Source organism: Lineus longissimus, chromosome 9 (assembly GCF_910592395.1).
Source record: "Lineus longissimus chromosome 9, tnLinLong1.2, whole genome shotgun sequence".
NCBI lineage: Eukaryota > Metazoa > Nemertea > Pilidiophora > Heteronemertea > Lineidae > Lineus > Lineus longissimus.
Window position 1 is genome coordinate 1,696,279 of NC_088316.1, and position 16,863 is coordinate 1,713,141.

General features: G+C 38.2%; 2 long non-coding RNA genes across 2 annotated transcripts; both read left to right on the forward strand.

Moving 5' to 3' along the window:
• Positions 1–426: 426 nt before the first annotated feature.
• Positions 427–1,384, forward strand: LOC135493808 (uncharacterized). The gene is made up of 3 exons (XR_010448296.1): positions 427–490; positions 964–984; positions 1,326–1,384. It is a non-coding gene; the product is annotated as an uncharacterized LOC135493808 (long non-coding RNA).
• A 1,392-nt stretch (positions 1,385–2,776) lies between these two features.
• Positions 2,777–3,502, forward strand: LOC135493678 (uncharacterized). Its single transcript, XR_010448271.1, has 3 exons — positions 2,777–2,892; positions 3,174–3,197; positions 3,442–3,502. It is a non-coding gene; the product is annotated as an uncharacterized LOC135493678 (long non-coding RNA).
• Positions 3,503–16,863: the final 13,361 nt, after the last annotated feature.

Consider the following 16,863-nt stretch of genomic DNA (forward strand, 5'->3'; position numbering starts at 1 on the left):
ACAGTTCTCTTCCTGATTTGACGGGCAGATAACCGATCAATATTTGATAGTTGTGATTCTGACATCCAGCAATTTGGTTAAAGTATTACTTCATGGAGGAGACTGGTCTCCACAGCCTTGTCAGGCAATCAGTTCAGGAGAAGAAACACTCCGAACAACAAACCCGGAGAGATATCGGTCGTAACCTTGGACATCTAAGTTCATTTTCCATTCCAGCGCTCGTAACCTTGGACGGCAAGACATCTAAGTTCATTTTCCATTCCAGCGCAACTTTTCAGTTTCACTCAGCACTTTGGGGACTGTCACGAATACACTATCTACACCATCCGCCACATGTACTATGAGGCTTGCATAACCAATTGCGCCATGAGGCGAGACTGCGCGACCTTCAAACTCAAGGGCGGTTATTGCTATCTCAAAAAGCGAGCTTGTCTGAAAAATGAGCTGAAAGAAATCGGGAACCCTCTTTATAAAATGTATACTAGGACGAGTAAGTATATGTATCATTAAATACTATCAATTTAGATCATCTATATAACAATGATATACGTACATGTATAAATTGTACATATAGTCGACTTTTTATGCACATGTTTGGACAGTGTCGGAAGACCTTGGATGGCGAACTACTAAAAAAATTATATTCGATTGATTTTTTCTCGCTAATATGGACTACTTCTAACGAAGAATTTTACAGGGAGGGATCTTGTAACGGTGTATATTTGTGAGACCATCATCAGCTCTGTTGTTCGACTATTTTTTGAGTAGCGATGTAACTTTTTAGCAAGCAATTTTAATTTGTTATTTATCACAATCTTCACTTATGATAACATAATAATCATTTGTTTGTTAAATGCGAATTCCTTGTTTATACGTCCAAGTTTGCCAGCAAATATTAGGGACGCCTAGAATGATTACTAGGCATTAATGTATATCTTATCCTGGGTCTATTACTTGTTTCAGATCTCGGAAGCACATCTGTGTGTAAGTTATAAGGCCAAGATAATATCTCCTTGACACATGGGTGAAGCATTTAGACTTTGTAGTAAAAAGAAAATTCATTCATGAAAATCAGTCCGGCAATTAAAATTCATAGGATATTCATTTCCTTATCTGCCTGACTCGTCATGTAATTATTAATATGAAGAAAGACATATAAGTTGCTACAAAGTTCACGATATCCTAAGAGTAGTTTAGCACAGTTCTCTTATGAATAATAAATGTATGCCTACTGTCCAATAACGGACTGGCCTCAAACTTTTGACATTCTAACTTCATTTCCAAGGATTTTCATGAATAAATACTTAATTTTGTTTTCATTTTAGACATGAAGGGCGGATTCACGAAACACAACGGCGAATGTCCCAGCAATACCGATATCGGATCCTCGACGAATGGATATGAAAGATGGGGCTCCGTGCCCCTTGAGGCTTGCATGGTCCAATGTCAAGCCAGTCTCCGCTGTAAGGGGTTCAAATACAACGCGGTTTCACAGTATTGTAGACCCCAGTACAAACTGTGCACGACGGATACCTTGCGATATGCAGACAGACCATGGCTTTACAGCATGTACTTTAAGAACCGTAAGTAAAGTGGAATCAAAGTAGGACCATTGCAAATGAGCGATTAAATTGAGAGCTGAAATGTTATGAATCAGCATCGATAATTAGTAAAATGATTGTCGGAAGAAGAAACGATGTTAAGTGTCTCCTCGAAATCAATTTTATGTGGCTCTGACTGTCGTTTCAACTTAGGATACCCGTCTTGTGCACCTTGCTTTAGATAGTTTTATGGTGCGGACGCCAAATTTGCCGACACCAATATTTTTCTTGACTCTGCAAATGGAAATGGCCGCATTGCACACGATTAGATAATAGATTTCTTTTTAAGCAGTTCAGAGACCATTTAAAAGTTACAGAATCAGTCCCTAAAGCTGATGGGTTCGGCATGTTAGCCTACTACTTGTGCTGCGTGTGTGCTTCGTACTCTTCTCAGAAGTGTGGGCAACTTGGACAGTGGTACCGAGTAGTATGATGTTGACTCTGGAACATCTTGACCTAGTGACCCAATTGTGAGCGCCTTGACCTTAATACATCATTTTTATTCACAATAAAGGTATTCATGATTATTTTGTTTCATTTTCAGGCGAATTGCAACTGCCTATTTGTAAGTTGTTTTCTTTAGTTATTTGATAAATAAGTAAAATTTGATAAATAAGTAAAATTTCCTAATTATAATAGTAATCGCTGAAAGGTTTCATCAATGATATACATATCCAGTGTCATATCTGATATAGACTTTGGCACCCTTACAAGCGAGGGATGTTATGAAGCTGACGCAAGGATAATTTCAAATATAATAACCAACTTTTGCATGTCAAAGGCCGACAGAATTCATTCAAGATTCAAATTTGAAACAGAATTTTAGATTTTCCTTTAATTTAGGTATGTTTAATACACATTGAATATAAATCTCAACATTGCTGTTCCGTACACCGATCCTGATTACTCTATAGGTAAATTTTCATAATGCTAACCATTGTCTTGTTACTGTACAGTTGTAATGTTTATTTCTATTTACTTGACATGAACATGAACATGAACACTATACATGAACAGTGTCGGCCTTTAATACAAATGCAAACATTTTCATTTTTTACAGCTAGGGTTTGCAGTTATAATGAAACCATCGGCTATTCAATGACCGGCAATATCAAAACATTGACCGATGTCAGTATAGAGGCCTGCAAGACAAACTGCGACATGAATACGGACTGTGTGGCCATCCACTACAACAATAGAATCTGCTTTCACCTCAAAGTGGTCACACCTGTCGCATCATTAACCAAAAAAGATGACCCAATGATGAGGTATTACGTCAAAACCAACTCTCGTAAGTCCCCGAATTTCTCCAACATTAATTACTGATGTGTGCCAGCATTGTGAAGTCAGAATTGGCTGAAAGCAAAATACAGGAGAATATTGTACATGTATTTGCCAAACAAGATCTATATAGCCTAGTCTGGGAGGGGGGAGGGTGAAAAAAAAATTTAATAACGAATATAATATGCATGCTATTTTTACCTCTTTCCAATAATAACGTCTTCGGTCTTCATTTGAAGGTTTTGGCTCACTGAAACATTGTGTCTCAGACCCATCTCTTTTTCTTTACAGAACCATGCTTGGAGCAGAAGCCAGGTAAGCATGATTTTACCTAAAGCCTTATTGTTAATTCATTTCATTTAATATGCCACCCTGTTGATAAAACAAGTATGGCAATCTTGCTGCACATCTTAGCACCAATAGAAGTAAGTTTAATTGTGATGTTTCACTTTCCATACCATCTTTCTGTTTTGAGCTATTTATTTTGTAGAATATACAAAGATGCACTGGAATAGGTCTACCAACGAAATCACTGTAGCATATCAACTTATCTTTTCAGCCAACATATGTAATTTCAAACACTACACTGGAGCTTATTGCCAAGGTCATTTCAGTCCATCTACAAAAATGGTTGTCGACTCTGTATGGACCTGTATGGTGGAGTGTTCCCAATCTCGGACTTGCAAGGGGTTTATCTTCAACATCAACAACAACCACATCAACAACAAATATTGTTACTTTCAAGATGCAGTATGCGAGACTGCAGAGATTCACAACACCACGGATGTGAGCTACCATCAATTCACCAAGGAGCCAGGTAACTAACCCCATACTCAAAGCTTTACAATTACAACCATTCGTAAATAACTAGAACTCTTAAAAAAAGCTTTTCCAACTGAGGGTGGTTTCCAAATTCAAAACAATGGTTTATACGCAGCAACCCTTTAAGCACTGAATATTTGAAGGAGTTTCTAGTAAGAAGGTATTCTAAAATAGGTCTTAAAGCTAGGCCAACAGTAGATTCTAGCAAGTGATAAATCATTCAGGTAGCCGTCTGATAGTGGAAGAATGTACATGTATTACCTTATGCACTATATAAGAGAACCTCTTTATCTGGCGCTGATGGAGTGAATGACACATGATCTACGCACAGTCGCTATTTCTAGTGGAGGTCTATGTAACACCCTGATATTGCTCATAATTCCAGGTCCAAACTGCCCACAAGGTATTTATCATCAAAGTTATCATTCTTGAAGTTCCAATTTCAATTGACATTTACCAGGTCCAAGATTAAAAAAATCCACATATTTTGGCTTGTGTAGACATTCACAGATTTTTCATACCCATGTTGGTTATGAGTAGAGATGTCAAATACTGTTTACTGAAGGTGACATTAAGTGTTTTTTTTCTTCAAAATCGTCAACTTGAATAAATTATTTCAGACTCGCCACTGAAATTCCTTGTTGCGAAAGAGTTCGGAAACTGCCTTAACGCACTAAGGCATTTTGCATCTATGACGTTGGAAACGTGTAAGACTGAATGTGCAAAGAGGACACTCTGTCTTGGCTTTTTGACGGTCTACAAAATATGCTACATGAGGAAAGTCAACTGCACAAGTGCTGTATTGAGCAGTCGAAACCAGAAGAGGTATAAATGGTATGTCAAAGATGGTAAGTGATTAAATCATCTTATTTTTTGCCTTCGTGGTATTTAAAATGTTGAGGATTTGGTCTTGATGAGATATCGGGTTACATTCACGGGTGATGTAAAGAGCCACAAGTTTTTTAAATTCCTTGAATGCACTTACATATACAGTGGAACCCCGGTAACACGACCACTTATGGGATCGAGATTGAATGGTCGCGTAAGTGATGTTCAAAATCCGGGGACAAAATGCATGATTAAATTTCCCCACCAAAATTGTTGAACTTTTTCATAAGTTCAAAATTCTGAAATATTTTCAAAGCCAACATGTTTTGGGGGCTGATGTTGTTTCTTCATTTTGAGCAGAAAAAAACAAGTGAAAAAAATATTTGGACTCAGAAATTTTTTCATCCCTCAGAGTTGAATTTTTTTATAAGTTCAAAATTCTAAAAAAATTTCAAAGCCAATCATTTTTTGGGACTGATGTTGTTTCTTCATTTTGTTGGCTTTTCTTCACCAAGGCCATGTTTGTTTGAAATTTGAAAATTTCCAATCTTTTTATACATGTATATTTGTATATATGTATTGGTTTCACTTTTTTTACAGGGCCTGGGACTATATCTCAAGGTATGATAGTTAAGTGATTCATCAGTAGCTCAACGAAGTTATATAATCATGACACTTCATCAAAAGGGTTATTTTCACATATTTTTCTTGTCGCAGCTAGTTGGGTCATGCTTAGCCCATCATCTATGCATTTCCTCTCAAAAAACCTGTGTGTGCTGTCTCAATATGTACTATACATACTTTGAATTAAGAATTAAACATCGATTCAGTGCAACTGGTCAGATACATGTTTCTGATAGAGAAATTCTCAATCTTTTTATTTTACAAAATCAATCAATTTTAGTTTAAGTCAATATCCGTATCTTCAGATATTCTGAATTTAAGACAAAATTTGGAAATAATTTCATTAAAAATAATTAAAGTTCTATAATTTTGGGGTTTTTTTAAGACAAAGTCAGCAACTTCAGGAAAGTGAACGGACGCTGCTCTAAACATCCTACTAAAGTAACACAGAATGATATCTCGCTCGCTACGTGTAAATCGATTTGCACTGACATGATCGACTGTGCAGTATTCGAATACAGTGCGAGACACAGGAAATGTGAGATCAAGCACATGATATGCACTGATGCGCAACTCACTGAAAAGACAACGCCTTGGTTGTACGCCCAGTACATCAAAACCCGTAAGTTTTGGCAAGGTTTGAAAGAGTCTCTTCGCTGTGAAACATACTTCTGAAATGGTGCATTATTTCAGTCAATAAAGTTTGTTACATGTTCATTGGCTGCACCACAGCTTCTTGATGAAGTGAGGTCTGATTTACAGTGCATAGTGATAGAAATAAGGAGGTAGGGTATATGGATAGGATCATCCATAAAAGGCCAATTTTAACACGGAAGCTACTGCTGGTAATCTACTTAGCTGCCCAACCTGCCTTGTGGACACCAACAATTCACAAGTTTGCTCAAGCAAAATGGAATCATACCAAATGATACTTTTTCGTAAATGGTTCTTTCCTAAGGTCTGTTGCGGAGAAGCAGAATTTGGGGCTTCTGGTTGGTATACCACAGAATGTTTTTGAAAATACCCCAGCTTTAAAAGAGGTTGTGATTGGGCATCCTGAGTCAAATGTAAATTCATTTTTCAGCTTATATTGACCCGAGAGTTGGTGAGTGGCTTTTCATCTAACATTTGTAATAATTGCTGAATAATGGTCGCAATAGATATTTATAAGTTTATGGTCTCGTGCATGGCGTTTTTGAAGGAAGCGATTTTCTTGAAGAAATAGATGTTATGAAATACTCCAAGCATATTGAGGCAAATTTCATTCCGGGCGCTTTCCAGTCAAGCGCCAAATGACTGATGGCCATATCTGAACTGTGAAACGGCCAAATTTTCTTGACATGACCATTCAATAGAAGGCGCTAGAAAGTGCTCAGTTGTGTTATTCATTGTGTCCTGATATTGAAAATCATGACGTACATTTTCTGAAATTGTCTTAAAAACAGTTCTTAGCGAGACATTTTCTTCGTTCATCAGGGAGACAGTGTGAATATGAAGCTATGCAGCATCGCTACTGTGACATCGCCCCCGGGACTGACCGAAGGCAGGATCTGGGCGAAGACGCCTGCAAAACTGAATGTAATAACATCATTGACTGCCTGGGTTACACAATGGGTGGAGCAATATGTTACATTCAGCGTGGAAACTGTACTACCCAGTGGAAGCATGTCGGTAATGCCATGTTCAAGAACTATCTCAAAAAAGGTATGAGTTGAATTTGAAAGTATTACTGATTGGCTCACCAAAAGGGGTGCTTGTTTTGGCTCTGGTCCTACGAGCCTTGAGTATAGATGTAGAACAAAGAATTCTAAACTATCAAACGATTATAAAAATTAAGTAAAGGTACCGTAAGTACTAAACATAGGTATTCAACAACATGTAATTTTACTTACAAATTTCGTCCTGTTGCGTAGAAATGATTGTCGATTGAATGTAATTTTTCTCTTGCTGCTGACAAATATAAAGCATTTTAGTAGATATGTTTGTTTGAAAAATACTTTTAGCTTTTTAATAGATATGTTATACGAAGTCTTTTCACAAAGTTCGTATTTCGAGAAGTGTGTATAGACGTCATGTCCTCATTTCTCAAATCTTACATTTTGGACTGAACTTCTTTGCCCTTTCAGATGGAAGGAGTTGCCCAATTAAACAAGGTAAGCCATAAATACTAAAATTTAAATTTAAAAAAACTAAATTTTAATTTTTTAATTTTTTAATTTTTAATTTTAAATTTTATAACTTTCAAAAAATATTGTTTTTTTTTTAAAGGTAAGCAGTATTGTGTCAATTCTCGTGAGGGAAAGGGCCCGTGTTCACGCTAACACTGTAATGACAACAACAATATCTTCTGATAACACAGCAAAAGCAATATACTGTTGTAATAAGCATCAGTATATTGTGGTTTTTTTCTTCTTTTTACTGATCTAAGCAACGGATCATATTAACTTTTCATCGTATAAGTTTGTTGATATTGTAGACTTTCAAATTGCTGTTTTTTGTACATCAATTTTTTCAAATACCTTTTTGATGATATCGAATTGTTGGCAACATCATCCTTTCTATAAGTTGTATGTATGTCAACTATTGCTTGATATTATTTTTGACATGTTTTGTAATAACATCTTTATCATAAAAATACTAAAGATCTCTTGTATTTATTATACTATGAATAACTTGAGCAGTTTTGATATTACCAGAATCTGGCTAAGTCACACCAGTGAGCAGGTCTGATAAGTCTTTTTTTTTCAGTTTCCGTCTGTGAGTTTGAGCACGCCCATACAAGGTGTCAAGGACATACGTACGTCCAAATCAATAGTATCCTAGTCCTTACATGCAAGGTCGAGTGCTCGAGGTAGGTTCTGGGAGAAGAGAGTTGTTGTCTCATTTTTGCCTACAATGTGGTCGATTTCTAATTCTAATCTTTTTGATTTGATAGATTGTGTTCCCATCATCAGTCCCAAAGATTTTTGGTTTTGAAAATTTTTCAGAATTTTGAACTTATGAAAAAATTCAACTCTGAAAGATGAAAAAAATTTCTAAGTCAAAATATTGTTTTCACTTGTTTGTTATGAATAAATGCAGGCCTTATACCCCTCAAAATGAACTACTCTTTCGTCTGTTTCTTTTGTGTCGTCATTTCCTCCTCAAGTAAGCACGTATTTTTCTTAGGCAAACCGATACCTTTACCCACCGTGAAAAACACATTTTGATTAAGCGCAATATTTTCTCATTGATTCCAGGTCAAGGTTTTGCCTTGGTTTCCATTACAAAGACTCGAATTGTTATCTTAAAGATATCACTTGCGAGAAAGGGGAACTAAATGACATGGCGGCCGACTGGACTTACCATCAATTTACCAAGAAAGGTGATTATGATCAATGAAAGGAAACTAGTGAGGAAGGAGATTTTCAATAGCAAATGTTGAGCCTACACTCTAAGAAATAAAGGGTTTTCGGCTTTTGAAAAACCTTCAATGGTTTGTTGGTCGAAACACCTTTATGGAAAGAAGCTCAAAAGCCTTTATTTCTAAGTTCGAGGCTCGCGGGTATTCTCGTTCCAATGCGGCAAGTCGGTTATAGTCGCCAGCTAGATAAATATAATGTACAAACTGCCTTCTCGTGCCCGATCAGGCACCTGGCACTAGGGACAGGAGTTTGGAAGTAAAGTTTGTCTCATACCAATTCGCGATGGTTTGCCCTTAATAAACAAACTTTCCTTTGGAAATCGTTACTTATTTGCTTTCATATACACGACCTAATAATTCTATGTGTTGAGAAGAGTAAACATTCACAAAATGTGTGTTGTCTTTATTGTTGTAACTTATCCGAGACAAATATTTTGAAATTTTCGGATTCAGATCCATCATCGTGTCCAGTTGGTGAGTATAGATAACTTTTAGTCAATAGGCTTTTTAAATGCAGTTTTGTGTTTTTGCTAGAATGAAGCTAAAACGAAGTATTCACAGCAAAAAGTTAATGCTTCGTCCAAGATGTTGGTGACGATGCCGCAATAAACACTTCTTCTTCTTCCTCTTCTCAAATATACTCGGGGAGGACATTACGAGTGTATAAATATCGATAGTTCTACTTTAAAACAAATCCACATGATTCCTTCACCTCGTACACTCATTTCTCAAGAGCAGTTTTTTTCGATCATATTCAGAAGACGCTTCCTCCTAATAAAGGTTTATTGTCCTCATGTGAAGTCCTGCACATTATACTTCACTGATATTTTTACTGATCCTTCAAGCGAGACGTTTTGTTTCAACTTTAAGATACAGTAGATCCTCTCTATTAAGGACAAACTCGGGACTGACAAGCGCTGTCCTTATTAGAGAGGTGTCCTGATTATGGAGGTCAAATTGAATGGAAACTACCACTTTGGGACCAAAACTAGTGTCCCTAATAGAGAGGGGTTCGCTAAGTGAAGTTCCACTGTATTTCTATCAAAACAATCCAAATTAATTTTCAGCCAAAGTTTGTAAGTTCACCACGGCAAATGGCTATATGGCCAGCGGATATCACATAGCTGTCTGGGACCACCTTTCCTTCGATGCATGTCGGAATGAGGCGATCAGGCGTCCGAACAGCCCAACTTATCGTTACACAGGAACTATGTGCCACCTGACGCGAGGAATTGTGCCCCCTGAACAGCTAACCAAGGGTTCCAAGATACATGTCGTGATCTACAAAACTGGTAAGCCCCATATAGTAGCCCATTAAAATAGGCTTCGATCCGCTGAGCTATACATTGAGCCTCTGCGCGGCCTCGAAAAGGCCATACGCAATTTAACCTACTGCGCAGCACCTGCTCAGACGGAGGCGCCACGGATCTGTAATGTATTTACTATTTTTGTATTTACTATCTACTGTTTTTCATGATAGCTGTTGGGATGATGGCCAGACTTTCTAGGGAAACGGTCTTTACTGAAGTCATTTTTCTTCTTCTTCAGATTTCTATTGTTCAGAATTGGAAGGACGTGAGTTTTCTGAATTTTTATTTGAGTCACGCAGATTGTAGGCCTACATTGAATTAAAACTCATATCGACCATAGATTCCGATCTTACAATACATTCTTTTGCTACCGAGAGATTTTCTCCGGGGAAAATATATCCTATTACACCAAAAGGGTCAATTAAAGCTCACTGGTAAATACAAGTGTGGAGTCGGCTTACAATGATACGAAAACCAGAAGGTTCATTCGAGATTCGAAATTAAAATTCAAAACTGGTAACGCTACTCTGGACTTTAAGTAGCTTTTGCATGCCGATCTACCGTGGTTGTGCGTATTATCCATCCTTTAAGGATGAGACTTTAGGATTGATGTTCCAGGCCAGTAAGTCGGCATGAGTTTTTGTCGAACCGACAACTAAGAAAAATGGCTTGTGTGCACAAAGGGCCGAAGATGGGGACGTGATTTTGGCCAAAAAGGGCTCAGTCTGGGCCTGGTGTAACTCCTCTACTTTTTCGGAGTCCCACATCATTCCTATTATAGACTCAATCATGTCTGATACTTAGCATTTTGCCAATGGGGTAGCGCAATGAAGGGGGCGGGGGCACTTTATGTTAAAGCTTGGTGAGTAGGGCAAGTCCTTTTTGCTTTCAGAGGAACCACCCTGTGAATACACACGGCAAAACGGTTACTGCAAAGCGGATAAACACCTCGCAGTATACACTCTTATTTCCCTGGACTCATGTAAACGGGAATGCGACAGCCGTCTCACCTGTTTAGGCTTCAGACACACTGCAAACAGACACTGTTATCTCTTCAACAAGCTCTGCCCGGTGAGCACACTCACATCCCCCTCGGAGCCATGGACTAACAACCAATACGTCAAACCAGGTACGTCGAAACTAGGCTATTGACTGTTGAAGTCACAATAGAATTCAATTTCCATAACTTCTATCAAATACATATTTAATCTAACAAATACATTTTTGACCAAATATTGTGGTAGGCATAATTTCATTTTTTTGTGAATTACTAACATGTAATATTTAACGTTTTAGGTTTTTGATGTCTCCATCTCCAATTAATCAATTAATCGATTATTTCTTTTTCATTCTAGAATCCTGTCCGCCCAAGAAAGGTAAGCATGAGTGGCCAATAGTATGAGTATGCCAAATGCCATAAACAGAAACTAAAACCGAAGGCTTTACAAACAAAGATTTTTTCTAACCTGCTAAAGACAATAAATTTACGTCTGACCCTTTGCTTAGTCTTATTTCAAATCTATTGTGTAGTTGGCTTATTTTGTGTCTTATTGGTTTTCAATGAAAGACAACATTGTAAAAAAAAGAAGAATTCCCCCCCCCCCCTCGGTCATCTAAGAGGAGCTCCTGCATATAGGGCCTAGGCCCTTTGACATATTGACCAAACAGGGACTTTCAGCCACTTGTCGCAAATAAAAGGCGATAAAAATCTGACAAAGTACTAAGCTGAAGTTAATAATTCTCATCATTTATTTGCAGTCAAGGTTTGTGAATTTACCTTGAAATTGGCCCACTGCAGTGTAAGACCAACACTGACCTTCTCCAACTTGTCATTGCTGGCGTGTAAGGTCATCTGTTCTTCGAGGTACAACTGCTTAAGCTTTCAGTACAACGATCACAAGTGCCTTATCTTTGCCAATGAATGCCCTGCCGCAAGCCTCAGCCACATCGGAATTCGAGGTTTCAACTACTATACCAGGGACACGTGTAAGTCACATACAAGGAGTAAACACTTTTATCCCAGGTGTTAACAATTCGATTAGAACTCTTGACAAGCGTTGAGTTACCGTAAGAAGATCAAAAGTTAACACTTCTTTATCTTGGATCTTATAGTGTTAACTCATAGTTAACTCTGAGTTGACCTAAATACCAGGAGTTATTGAGGCGTATTACAAATTGCAACACACTAAAACTTTACGGGTTAACTCCGAGTGAAACCGTTTTGAGGTCAACTTCAAGAGTGTCAGAGTGCCATTGTTGGACAAATACATTATTATATATCAATTATCAAAAAAATCTCCTGAGCTAGAGTATGGCCACAAGTACATTTAATCTCTTGGTGATTTGAGACAAGTATATTAAGCGACTGGCCTAAAAATAATTTTTGGAATATCAATCCAAATTCATTTAACATCAGGTCGAGTAACGTTTCCTCATGACGTCTTTCTTCAAAACCATTGCTTCCAAGTACACGCATGCTAAATCTTGAAAAGAAAGGTTATTCCATATTTATCTTACTTTTATATTTATTTCCAAAGAACATCATCTCATCTTTATCTCAATTTGCCTGTTATGTTTTACAGTTGTGTGCACTGGGGATTATTCGGGTAAGTTGAAACTTTTAATTTACAGTTTACATATAAAGGCTGTCTGCAAAACAACAAGTTTACATTTCGGAATTTGTAAACCTAGAGAACCCCGAGAAACAAATATCGTACTGAATAACATTCAGAATTTCTTTAAAAACCTTCAAATAAGCCAATTGAAGACAAAATTATTTTATTAGTACGCGATTTCCACTAATGCATAACTAATCGTGATGATTACGTGTGCAGTTGTTCGGGCAGGCAGCAGGGGTAACGGCGTATCATGTATCATCTCCCGTCACCCCTTCCATTTGCCAGATTAACTGCGAATACAACAACCAAAGTTAGTTATGCAGGAGGGATATCGCGTACGAATAAAATAATTGTCTTTGATCAGACGCCGTGATAACTTGTTCGTCGGTATATTTCGTTGTAGCACCAAAATTCGAGCTCTCCTTTGGCTATTGTTCGACACATACAAAGATAATGCGTTCGAGTTTTACTCTTGACGCGTGTATGGCTGAATGTGGCCAGACTCCCGACTGTTACGCAATCCAGTTCGATGGGGAGACCACTTGTCGAATCAAAAATGCCTCCTGTAATGCAACTACTGATTGGAATGCTGACTTAAAGGGAAGCAGGTCGCACAGGCATTATAGAGTAACAGGTAGGGTTTGGTGGCGGTTTTCTTGAAGATGTAATGGTCATGAACTTAATCTATGATAAAAAAAGTCGAAGGATACGCAGAACGATTGCTTAAAGGGAACCATTTATTTTCTGTTTGGCTTCGCTAACATGTGACGAGAAACATCTCAAATGTATATTTTCGACGCATCTGATTACGTCATTATTTGAAAGACTCTTGTGATTGCGTATTCAGTGATGAAGCAGGTCTAATTTAAGTCGCCATCTTTACTTCTTTCGGTCGCTCCAATCACAGTAAATTAAGCATTTATATGAAATGAGGACAAGATTGGACGCGAGTGTTGGGACTTCATGTGATCTTGAAATTCGCAGTCAAGTAAAATACTGTTAGATGAAACTGAACGCGACGTTGTTGATGTTAACGTACACGTACATGTAACCTTATGTTTTCAGAGGCCCCTACAACGGTGGCCCCTATAACGGGGGAGGCCCCAGGTAGGATTGTTTCCCATTTATCTAATTTGTGTACCTGGTAGAATAGCTTGAAAGATTTGTTTTGGGGTCAATCGGCAGTCATGGTTATCTGAACTCATGGAATTTGCGATTAATACATTTGATAAAGATGCTGATTTCTAATGTGAGAGGACCAGTGGTTTTAAGAACAAGTTACTGATCTGTGTCACTGCAAACATACTCGGACACCGTATAGATAGTAAAAAATCTGATTTATTTGTAGCCAAGGAGATCCGTTATTATCATCCGTCAGACCACATTTTCAATGTCTCTTGATAACACTGGCTTTTTAATAAAATACAGTGCCATTGTGATTAAAATGAACTGTGTAATTTTGGTCGAGATATACATGTAGAGTGGTTGTTAACTCATGATGCTTACTTTTTCAGACCAGACCGTTTATGTGCTCCAAGAACTTCAGACGCAATATCTGCCATATAAGTCTATAGAGGGCGTGTCAGTGATTGGTTGCATCAACGAATGCAGCAGAGACAAGAATTGTACATTTGTGGAAAGTTTCGAGGACGCGACGCTTTGTAACTTGTATCCAAATGATACCAAATCCCTCTCGCGAAATCGGACACTGTGGGTATATAAAATAGGTGGAGTTTAGTAGGACACGCAATTGATAATAGGGGTTATTCGCAAAGCCCCCAAAACGACCACGTGTACGCGTATCCCGTTGTTCGACTTCGTTCTCAGGGATAGGCGGTCGCGTTGGCGTTTCGGGTGATTTGCGAAAACTTCCTAGTAATCAAAGGGCGCTTACGGCGTGGTGTTGTCCTTGGTTGAGATGTTTGTGATGGCTGTGAAAACACCAAAAAAAATAGTATACGTCGGTATATAATTATATAGGCATTATTGTAATTTAAAGGTGTACCGAAGACATGTCATATACTCTTAGATAGTTAACTTAAGTTAAGTTTCTCAGGGGGGAAACGAACTAATTTCGTTTCTTTTGGCTTTAGATACTTTTGCTAGACTCCTCAAAGTTTGATAAATACATTTGATATGATGGAGATATTTATAGCATAGTGCTAATTATAAGATTTGATGTAATATCTGTTATAACCCCAACAGGGTTTTAAATTACGTTACTGATTCATTAATGATTGATTGATTGATATATTGTTTGTTAAATTCAACTAACTAAAGTTCATGAGAATGTTTAATAACGTATGTACAATTTTCAATTTGTTCATTAAATATAGTCCTCGAAAAGGGACAAGCAGTCGTTTAGATCTTAATCATTGATGGCTTCGGTGTTGTTGTGATGGTTACTATGAATGCCATAATGCAAAGCGACTGTCACTTAGGTACCAGGGTTTCAGGGTTAAAATTTACAATCCCCGATCGGAAATGACGTAGTTTGATCGCATTCAACTATAAATCCATTGAACAGTGGTGCTTCGTTAGTCAACCGATGACCTTTTTTTGGGGTGTGATCGGGGATTGTAAACTCGTTCCGGTTTCAGTAGATCCTGACATGCAAATGAGATCAACATAGTGTAATTTCGACCACAATGACTTATCTTATCTTATTGCAGTGGTCATTATAGCCCAATAATGGCACATATGAATGTTGATCTAATTCTAACTGGACGTGGATGGCAGCGTGCTCCTAGTCTGGGGCGTGCAATAATAATCCATGAGGCAATAATCTTACTGCACTATTCCTTACCTACGTATCAATGTGAAGCTACATCCTATCGTTTGGGGAAGGATATCATCAAAGTACCAACACAGAATCCATTTTGCGGTCCACTAATTTGTTGTCAAGGTAACACACCAGGCTATTTTCCATTTACTCTAACACAACTATGTTGCCAAGGTGACACATAATATGATCAATTCAACGTTCCAAAAGAATGTTGTCAAGGTAACGGAGAACATTATCAACTCGACGTTCCAGAGGTTTGTTGTCAAGGTAACACAGAATATCATTAATTCACTTTTCCAACCGGTTTTTCTCAAGACAACACAAAATGTCATTCATTTGCTATCCCGATGCAACACACAACCCATTCGATGCAGTCTCGATCTACATGTCCATGTACATTTGTTGGAAGTTAACACAGAAAAAAAAATTCCCAAAATTAGTGTGGTCATGGCCTAGTCCTAGTAACTGGTACGTGATGTAAGTCCTCATCAACAACATGACATCTTCTGGACTATGCGACCAACAGAAACCCAAATATAGAAGAAAGCGGCTTAGTAAGTGCTGTTTAATAGAACTAGTCATGGCCTACACAAGCTATTCGCCATAAAACCATTCCTTGAAAACACGGACGAACACGTCTTGTCGATACATGTATGATATGCTGTGTACCGCGACCATGTAACCAGCGGTCACCGACATAAACAGTTTGCCGTGCAGGAAACACGTCGCGTCCCGCCCCTGTCACTTGCTGGCGTTCTATTCATGAAAAACACCACTGTCTTCTTTGTCATTGAAAACCCAGGCTTGTTCGTTCTTCACGCAACATTGTTGAAGGGCAGTTATTATGCACGCAAATTAGTGAAAACCTGGCATTTGTAGTACAGTGGAAGCCCGGTCGTCGGGGACCACCTCTGTAACGCGACCAACCCGCTATGACGACCAAGAATCGCCGGTTCCGAATGGTTTCCTCTCTAATTACCATTACAAGGCCCCGGTAACACGACCACCCCGCTACCCAGACCACGACCACTGGATTGGGCGGTCCAAAAGACCAAATTCACCCCTCTAACCCAACCAAAGGGCCTAATTGCCGTAATCATTCGCGGCAATTAACACCACGGCGCAAAGCTCTCTCTTGATGACAGTGGCTATCATGAGAATCGTTATGAAAACTTTTGTACACAGGTAGTTACTATCAAATGAAAACTAATAAACTGCGTTTTACGAACGTTTTTTGAATCAACTTATCCCTGTTTTTTTATCTTTCAGCCCGGTCAGTGTTAGACATGCTGGGTACCGAGCCCAAATTTTTTTTTCACTTGTTTTTTTTTCTGCTCAAAATGAAGAAACATCATCAGCCCCAAAAAGTTATTGGCTTTGAAAATTTTTCAGAATTTTGAACTTATGAAAAAGTTCAACCATTTTGGCGGGAAAACCTAATCATGCATTTTTTCCCCGGATTTTCAACTTCACTAACGCGACCACCCCGGTAACACGACCATTCAACTTCGGTCCAATGAGTGGTCGTGTTACCGGGGTTCCACTGTATTTGTATATCAGTCTCCACAACGGGGATGTTAGAATATGTATC